This window comes from Macrobrachium rosenbergii, chromosome 19 (genome assembly GCF_040412425.1).
Source record: "Macrobrachium rosenbergii isolate ZJJX-2024 chromosome 19, ASM4041242v1, whole genome shotgun sequence".
Lineage (NCBI taxonomy): Eukaryota > Metazoa > Arthropoda > Malacostraca > Decapoda > Palaemonidae > Macrobrachium > Macrobrachium rosenbergii.
In genome coordinates, this window is record NC_089759.1 from 9,606,595 (window position 1) to 9,616,656 (window position 10,062).

At 32.1% G+C, this 10,062-nt stretch overlaps 1 long non-coding RNA gene across 1 annotated transcript in view; it reads right to left on the reverse strand.

The window, feature by feature from the left end:
- Positions 1–215: 215 nt before the first annotated feature.
- The window catches only part of LOC136848619 (uncharacterized), a 40,623-nt gene continuing 30,776 nt past the window's right edge, over positions 216–10,062 (reverse strand). Inside the window, exon 3 of the long non-coding RNA XR_010856070.1 lies at positions 216–1,210. This is a non-coding gene — a long non-coding RNA (uncharacterized lncRNA). The remainder of the gene's footprint in view (positions 1,211–10,062) is intronic.

Genomic DNA, 10,062 nt, shown 5'->3' on the forward strand with positions numbered 1-10,062 from the left:
TTCCCTACAGCACCAGCCAGAATAAAATAATTATATAAATAAGTTTCTAAATCTCTAAATAAATAAATAAATGAACTAGTTCGGCAATGTAGGTCGGGGACATATGCTTGCAACTCGTTATTGTCACTGTAATTTTCACTCAGTGGTCTGTGATTGCTGAGTATTACCATTTAACAACAGATGTAGTTATAAACACTTTGGATATCAAACGGTAATCTATGTAGTTATACTTTATATGAAAACGATGAACGCTTATGCTGGTTATTATGAAACCAATGTCACTGGCAGGCATCACTATCATCATTTCTATGTTGAACTAAATTGAATTGAATATATAATTTAGGTCAAAGGCCAAGCACTGGGACCTATGAAGTTATTCAGCGCTGAAACGGAAATTGACAGTAAAAGGTTTGAAAGGTGTAACAGGAGGGAAACCTCGCAATTGCACAATGAATCAATTATTACGAGAGGGTGGAAAGTAAGATGGGAGAAAGAGAATATGAAAGGAGGTACAGTAAAAGGAACGAAAGGGGTTGCAGCTAGGGGCCGAAGGCACGCTGCAAAGAACCTTAAGCAATGCCTACAGTACACCGCATGAGGAACCTGACGGCACTACCCCCCTTTTATGTTCACCTTCGTCGTCATAATTATGATCATCAATAATGTTGCAGTTTATACTACTGATGATAGTGTCGCAACCTAGCTATTCCGTCATACATTTGAAATATGTCCTGTAATAGGAGACTCTTCAACTGTCTTTTTTTTTATTTTCCTCTTTTTAGGACAAAACTAATAACCCGAAATACATTAAATGATATGTCAAACAGACCGAGTTGCTTTCTGCTGAAAACCTCATTAAGTGTGAAGAGATAGCAGAGAAAAGTTAAGAATCAGACTTGTGAAAAACAAAGTTTAAAATAACTGAAAAGACTTCAGAATGTATGATGTTATTAAGCCTTCTCTTCTACCATAAGCAAGGGAATAACCTGAATAGCCAGTGTTAGCTATCCCAAGCGAATAACTCTACCCAAGCGAAAGGACTGACACAATTTTAGGCGAGGAAAACTGAAGGGTCAGATGCAGTATTAGCGTGAAATTGACTAAACTTTTGACCAAGCGTCAAGACGAGTTCACATCGCAGATTATGTTCCTCTTTACGTTTGCCGAGACTTTGGAATGGTTCACAGACATGGTATATATTACGTAGCTCCTGAAAAATAATAAGAAAACCTATATGTAAAAATAATGCAGTTCATTACTGACGGCAGGAAGGGAATATAAAGCAACTATTCATTCAATAAATACACGCATACACAATCTATAAGAAAACATTGCAAACCGACTTTTTGAACATTAAAAAAACAACCACTGGAAACGATTTCACAAAACAAATAAAAAAAAATGAACTGGAAAAAGTAGGAATGTTTTCAAAATTTCAAATTTCTGACATTCATTTGGGGTGCCGGAACGCTTTTATGAACGCCCAATTAAAAGAGAGAGAGAGAGAGAGAGAGAGAGAGAGAGAGAGAGAGAGAGAGAGAGAGAGAGATAATAAAAAAAACTATTCGGGGGTAAGGCGGGTAAAGTCTGATATAACGTGAAGTATGAAACACACTGTCCTCTAAAATAAGAGGCAGAGGAATTAGAAACAATAGCTAGGTAATAAGAACACAGAACAAAATAATGACGAGAAGAAGCAGCGGGGGAGCGGGGAGACAGCCCTAGAGGCTACCCTCGTGAAGTTCTGTGTGTGTGTGTGTGTGTGTCTGTCTTTCGCCCTCCCCTCCCCCTCTCTTTCTCTCTCTCTCTCTCTCTCTTTGTATCACTACTCCCTCTTCAACCATCCTTTCCTCGCTTTGTCACGGAGAACGATTGATGTGATAAACAGGATGATATAACATAAGTACATTCTACAACATATATTTCTGGAACGTATGAAACTACTGCCAATGTTATAACTTTCTTGGTGGAAAGCACCATGGCACTATCAATTTTGTTAGCTGAGTGCCAGGTACTGCCTTATCGGTCTTACTTCATGGTCTTGTCACATTTTCATCGACGTTCTCATAATGTTTTGACCCTCTGTCATTTAATTCTATTCATTTTTGTATAAGATAAACGCCTAGAAACACACATATACACACACGCAGGCGTGGAGACATAACGTCCCCCTCCCCAACTTCGTTAGCGAAGAAAAGACGCCAAACAAATTGCTGATGAGCACAGCGCAGCCAAAGTTTAATTCCGTCGGGATAAAAATGAGAAGTTCTATGGAGTTCATTTTCCTTTATAAAGGAGTTGATGAATATGTTAATGAGACACAAACACACACAAAGCCCAAACAGAGAGAGAGAGAGAGAGAGAGAGAGAGAGAGAGAGAGAGAGAGAGAGAGAGAGAGAGAGAGAGAAATTTAGAACCGCGGTGTCTGGCTAAGTTTTCTGAACTAGCGAAGCAGGCAAGAAGTTACTTTGAACGTATTCATGAATGATAATTGCTAATTATTTACACAAACTCTTTACGAGAAACGACTTCCCTATACTGAAAGTTAGCTTTCTAGAGAATCTTCCGGTCTCGAAATTCTGGAAGGTCGCAAACTCCAATGAAAGGAAATTTGCATAACCTCAAAATCTGGAACGAGAGTTAAAAAAAGGATAGGCCAGACACGCCACCAATTCATTACAGGCTCGACCAGGCAAATTAGTAAAACGCATGTTGGTTTTTTTTTTTATTTAAACCAATCAAGTCAGTAAGCAAAGTAACAAATGACTCGGAGCAAAACATATTTGTTAATTCTACCTGGTGTTAGGACAATATAATTCAGCCGAAATTTGTGCACCCTCTCATAAGGCCGTAATTGATAATAATCGTCTAATGGACAGAATGAATAAAATAAGGTCGTGTTTATAAATACGGATGTGTATACAGTATATACATACATGCATACACACATACACACACACACACACACACACACACACACACACATATATATATATATATATATATATATATATATATATATATATATATATATATATATATATATATATATATATATATATATATATTCTGAGAAGACGGACAAAAAACTACACATCAATAGGCTGCCTTTTTTTATTTTATACCCAAAGTTTCGTAATTATCTACAGAATTACATCCTCAGGGCTGCGCATAAGAAAAGATAAAGACAATTATAAGTACAGTCTTAGAGTACATTTAAAATATTACAGAGTAAGAAAGAAACAAACAAAAATAAAAGCACAACCAACCTAGAGGTGAGACAGTAAGGAACTAAATGGAAAGAAACCACCACAGTAAGAAGTTAAGCTAAATACAGTTGACTAGCAAATGTATGAGTATTTAAGGATGGTACAAGTTGTTTTATAAAAAACGCTCAATGTAGGTTTTACACATGTTTTGAATGGTTCCTGATATTTGAGTGCTCTGGGTTCGAGATTCTGCTACCTGTGCCGAAACTAACTCTCCGATGTGCATTAATGCGCACCTTAAGAAGCCTACTGGTGGATCCCACGTAAATCCCTGAAGTACATTTAGGGCAAGTTTATTTATAGATGACACCAGAGGACATATAAGGACACAGCTGATCCTTTACTTTAAACAAAATCCTATTGGAATTGGCTCTTTGTTTAAAGTGAAGGATCAGCTGTGTCCCTATATGTCCTCTGGTGTCATCTATAAATATACTTGCCTTAAATGTATTTCAGGGATTTACATGGGATCCACCAGTAGGCTTCTTAAGGTGCGCATTGATGCACATCGGAGAGTTAGTTTCCGCACAGGCAGCAGAACCTCGAGCACTCCAATATCAGGAACCATTCAAAACAATGTAAAACCTACATTGAGAACAAAAATTTTAAATGTCATCGGTCATACTGCCAACCCTCAAGATTAAACAATCCTAGAGTCGTTTGATTATAATACTACTTGTACCATCCTTAAATACTCATACATCTGCTAGTCAATTGCATTTAGCTTAACTTCTTACTGTGGTGGTTTCTTTCTATTTAGTTCCCTACTGTCTCACCTCTAGGTTGGTTGTGTTTTTATTTTTATTTATTTCATTCTTACCCTGTAATGTTTTAAATGTATTCTAAGACTGTACTTACAATTGTCTTTATCTTTTCTTATGCGCAGCCCCGAGGATGTAATTCTGTAGATAATTTTGAAACGTTGGCTGTAAAAAAAAAAAAAGGCAGCCTAGTGATGTGTGGTTATCGTCCGTCTTCCTATGAATACGTTTCCTAGAGTGTTTCCCTGTACCACTATATATATATATATATATATATATATATATATATATATATATATATATATATATATATATATATATATATATATATATATATATATATATATATATATATATATATATATATTTATATATATATATGTATCTATGTATATATATATATTATATAAAAAGGCACATATATATACATATATATATATTTTAAATATATACAAATGTATATATATATATATATTTATTAATTTTATGTATAACATGTTTATAAATTCTATTATTCATTGCTTACTTCTTACAGTCTACCCAAATAATTTTTATATATATTGCTCGTCGCTGCCCTCAAGATTTTCTAGCTAAGTATTTTCTCTGATTGATCATCTCCCTTGCTCTCTCCCGTTGCGCACACAGACTTGTAATACTTGTATGTATATGTATGTGTATATGTATGTGTATATATATATATATATATATATATATATATATATATATATATATATATATATACATATATATATATATATATATATATATATATATATATATATATATATATATATATATATATATATATATATATATATATAAAAACAAATGCCCCGAAGGAAAGTGAAACAACGGAGTGGTGGTAGGCCTTTCGACTTACAGTAAGTCGAGAGGCCTAGCACCACCCGCTGTTTCACTTTCCTCTTGGGACTTGCTTTTATTTATATATTCATCACGTTCCAAATTTTCGTGATTCAGTTATACATATACTTATATGTATACAGTATATATATATATATATATTATATATATATATATTATATATATATATATATATATATATATATATATATATATATATATATATATATATATATCCTCTCAACATTATACACAGACGTATAGAGAATAAATGTTTTGGCCAATTTCAAACGAGATCGTTTCAGCCATTCCTCGTTTACTGTAACAGTACGAGTCGATGATATTGTCGCCTGGGATGATAATAATAACGTTGTGACATTTGCACTAATGATGCAGCGAACAAAGGTGTATTCGATGTGTTCCGACGACACGCGACGATAATTTCTGAGGTACTGGACTTCGGTACTTTGAAATTCTGCATACTGGGTATGTACAGTACATACACGTGTATGTTCTTCGTTTTGACACGCATGCGCCTCATTACTCGTGATCAGTTTAAAAGATGAAGTACTTCGGTATAATTTTCGTGAGAATAAGTTCATCGCATCATAAAGAATTGGGTCTATAGCCAACCTTCCATAATAAACATTTCTTTGTGTTATACCACCTTGAATAATAATAATAATAATAATAATAATAATAATAATAATAATAATAATAATAATAATAATAATAATAAACATAGGAAATGAAAATAAAAAGAAAACAATAGTGACATCTCTCTTTATATTAATACTTTATTACCTCTCTCTCTCTCCTCACACACACACACCCTGTACTGACTGATCCCTTGTCTCTATGTTCGTCAACATCTAATCTCCAGAATCCCCCTTTCTCTGCTAGAGCTCCCTCACATCATTATTAATTTCCTTCTTTCACTTAAAGTTTAATTAGCTCATCTAAAATGGGTCCCGTCTCTCGGTGGAAGACTTTTAATGTCTATGGACTTCATATATTAAATATGTAACGTAAGTCATTTCGTATCCCTATGAGCAATCAAATTGTTTTATGATTTCGTTGTAGATAATAATGCTGTGTGCAATTACGCAGCCTTAATTAGCTACTAAGCCAAGTACGAACAGTCAGCTTATTGCAATACTACAAAACACAGTATGTTAATCCTTTTGATTGCCTTTCATTCTGTTTAACTTTTGAAATGCAGTGTCTCCGTTATATTACTCTCTCCCTTTATCATTTGTGGCATAACTGATTTCGAGAGTGCAACAGATCAGAGAGGGGCAGAAATAAAATATAGAAGTATTTAATACTGGTTCTTAAGAACGGCAGGGTATTTTACTTGCATCGAAAATGAAATAATAATGGTAAAAGTCTTGATACTGAAACTGAATTTACATACACAAAGATATGTTGCTTTGTATGACCAGAGAAGAAACAACTGTTCAAAATGAATATGTAATAAGAATAAGTCTCATGAAGGAAACTAAGAAAAGGAAAAAGATAAAGAGTACAGTTTTCAAAGCTTTTCCTTCAAGTCAGTACATCATGCCTGAAGGTTTAATTTCCGGCTTTGTTGAAATTATTAGACACATAGGGAAGTTCTGGACATCGATTTCGCATCCTTTTTTGAAAACTTATGGGTGGCAACGTCACAAAAGAGCGTAGAAGGATTTTATATAAACGTAGCCACTGTAATTAATATAATATAAATATATATATATATATATATATATATATATATATATATATATATATATATATATATATATATATATATATATATATATATATATATATATATATATATATATATATATATATATATTATACACACCACACACTCACACATATATATATAATCATGAAGCTACAAATGTCGCTTAATATCAAATTCACGCTACCTCAGGAATATCTCCGATGGAGAATTATCACCGAAGGGGAATTTATATAAGTGATAAATGAATTAGTACCGTCAGGACGCAACCCTTGACACGGACCTATTCAGCGACTCCAGTAGACGTTACCACCACGCCATCAAGAGAGGTATAATTCATTACCGAGTCTGCTGTACTGTACGTCTACTGGAGTCGCTGAATAGGTCCGTGTCAAGGGTTCGCGTCCCGACAGTACTAATTCATTTATCACTTATATAAATTCCCCTTTGGTGATAATTCTCCATCGGAGATATTCCCGAGGTAGCGTGAATTTGATATTAAGCAACATTTGTAGCTTCATGATTGTATATAAATCAAGGTGTGATAAAAAATTTCATAATAAGAGCTGCGTGTTCCAAACGCACCAACGAACTATCATGGCGGAGGTGGATCATTGCCGAGACTAAGTACAATTTCCCCGCTCGCGATGGGAAAAACAGTACAGCAGGCTCGGTAATGACTTATACCTCTCTTGATGGCGTGGTGGTAACGTCTACTGGAGTTGCTGAATAGGTCCGTGTCAAGGGTTCGCGTCCCGACGGTACTAATTCATTTATCACTTATATAAATTCCCTTTCGGTGATAATTCTCCATCAGAGATATTCCCGAGGTAGCGTGAATTTGATATTAAGCAACATTTGTAGCTTCATGATTGTATATAAATCACGGTGTGATAAAAATTTCATATATATATATATATATATATATATATATATATATATATTATACACACATACACACACACACACACACACACATATATATATATATATATATATATATATATATATATATATATATATATATATATATATATATATATATATATATATATATATATATAAATGTTTATTCAACCAGTTCAAATAGGGCTGCACAAATATCAGTAATCGAGCCTCGAATACTACAGAATAAAAACAAGGAAAATCTATTGGGAATTCAGTTCACCTCTAAAATTTCCCAGTTTATTCGTGGTAATAATATTGAATAAAAAATGTGGCTCTCACAGTCTTATAGGCGACTATTATACCACAAAAACCAACCTTCTTTAAAATGTAATATATATATATATATATATATATATATATATATATATATATATATATATATATATATATATATATATATATATATATATATATATATATACACACACATATATTATATATACATACGCATACATATATATATGTGTATGCATTTGTGTTTGTGTACATAATCATACAAACAAGCACTGAAAGAATCCCATGAAATACCAAGACACAAACAAGTCGGGAAATCTCTGAGTCATGCCATTCACTCCCCCCACCCCCCGGGGTTTATTAGAGTCATGACCTGAAAGACATTCCTTCCTGGGAACACTTCCATGACTCCTGGACAGCCATAAACGTTCCAGGGTGAGAGGAAGTCGTTGGCTCTCGGGAGAACTAATCTAGAAAGTGATTCGTATGCATATTTTGTTCTGAAACAATATGCTTATATACGTATATATACTTATATATATATATATATATATATATATATATATATATATATATATATATATATATATATATATATTACAGGGTTTACATATACAAATTTACGAAAAGAAAAATTAAATTTTGGGTGTATACCTTGATCGGTTGCATCCTTCGACAATGCCTTAGATATATGAAGTCGATGCAGGTTACGACTGCAGTAAAGTATGTACAGTATATATATATATATATATATATATATATATATATATATATATATATATATATATATATATATATATATATATATATATATATATATATATATATATATATATATATATATATATATATATATATATATATATATATACACACACACACACACACACACAATTACTAGCTTCTCTTCAAACCATCGTCTATAACATAAGAATAGCCAAGTGAGACCCGAGTTTTATAAAATGATTGAGTTCGGTGTCAATTAGTGTTTACATCGTAATCAGCCGTGATCATTTAGAGGCAATCTTCACTAAGGTTTCTATGACCCATTAGGATTTTCATCTTAACTACAAGCGAAATTACCATAATCGTAATTATTCCGTAAATTGTGTTAGCTTGTTAAAAATGTTAATAAAATTTTAACTTTTTCATAATCATTTAGGTCAATCCCATGTCGGCTTGAATGTTTTTATATACAGTAGATATAACAATCTTTTTTCACTTTTTCGTTATCGTCAAATGTAAACATTCATCTATAATCCTGAGCATATTTATATATAAAGTAGTTAATCACAGTCAATTTTCATGGTAATAATATTGAAAAAAAATGTGGCTCTCATTGTCATGTAGGCGACTATTATGTCATAAAAACCAACTTGCTTTAAAATGTAATGTATGTATGCATGTATGTAATATATATATTATATATATATATATATATATATATATATATATATATATATATATATATATATATATATATAATTGTAAACATATACATACACATATTATATATATATACATACACATACATACATATGTGTATGCATTTGTGTACATAAACATACAAACAAGCACTGAAAGAATCCCATGAAATACCAAGACACAAACGAGTCGGGAAATCTCTGAGTCATGCCATTCACTCCCCTCAACCCCCCGGGGTTATTAGAGCCATAACCTGAAATACATTCCTTCCTGGGAACACTTCCATGACTCCTGGACAGCCATAAACGTTCCAGTTCGTTTGGGGAAGTCGAACTCAGGTGAAAGGGCAAGGCAGGGCGACAGGAAGTCGTTGGCTTTCGGGAGAACTAATGTAGAAAGCGATTCGTATGCATATTTTGTTCTGAAACATTTGCGTGTGTATGTGTATATATATATATATATATATATATATATATATATATATATATATATATATATTATATATATATACATAAAGATATATATATATATATATATATATATATATATATATATATATATATATATATATATATATATATATATATTTTTACGGGGTTGACATATACAAATTTACCAGAAGAAAAATTAAATTTTGGGTGTATACCTGATCGGTTGCATCCTTTGATAATGCCTTAGATATGAAGTCGAAGCAGGTTACGACTGCAGTAAAGTATGTACAGTATTTATATATATATATATATATATATATATATATATATATATATATATATATATATATATATATATATATATATATATATATATATATATATATATACATATACATAT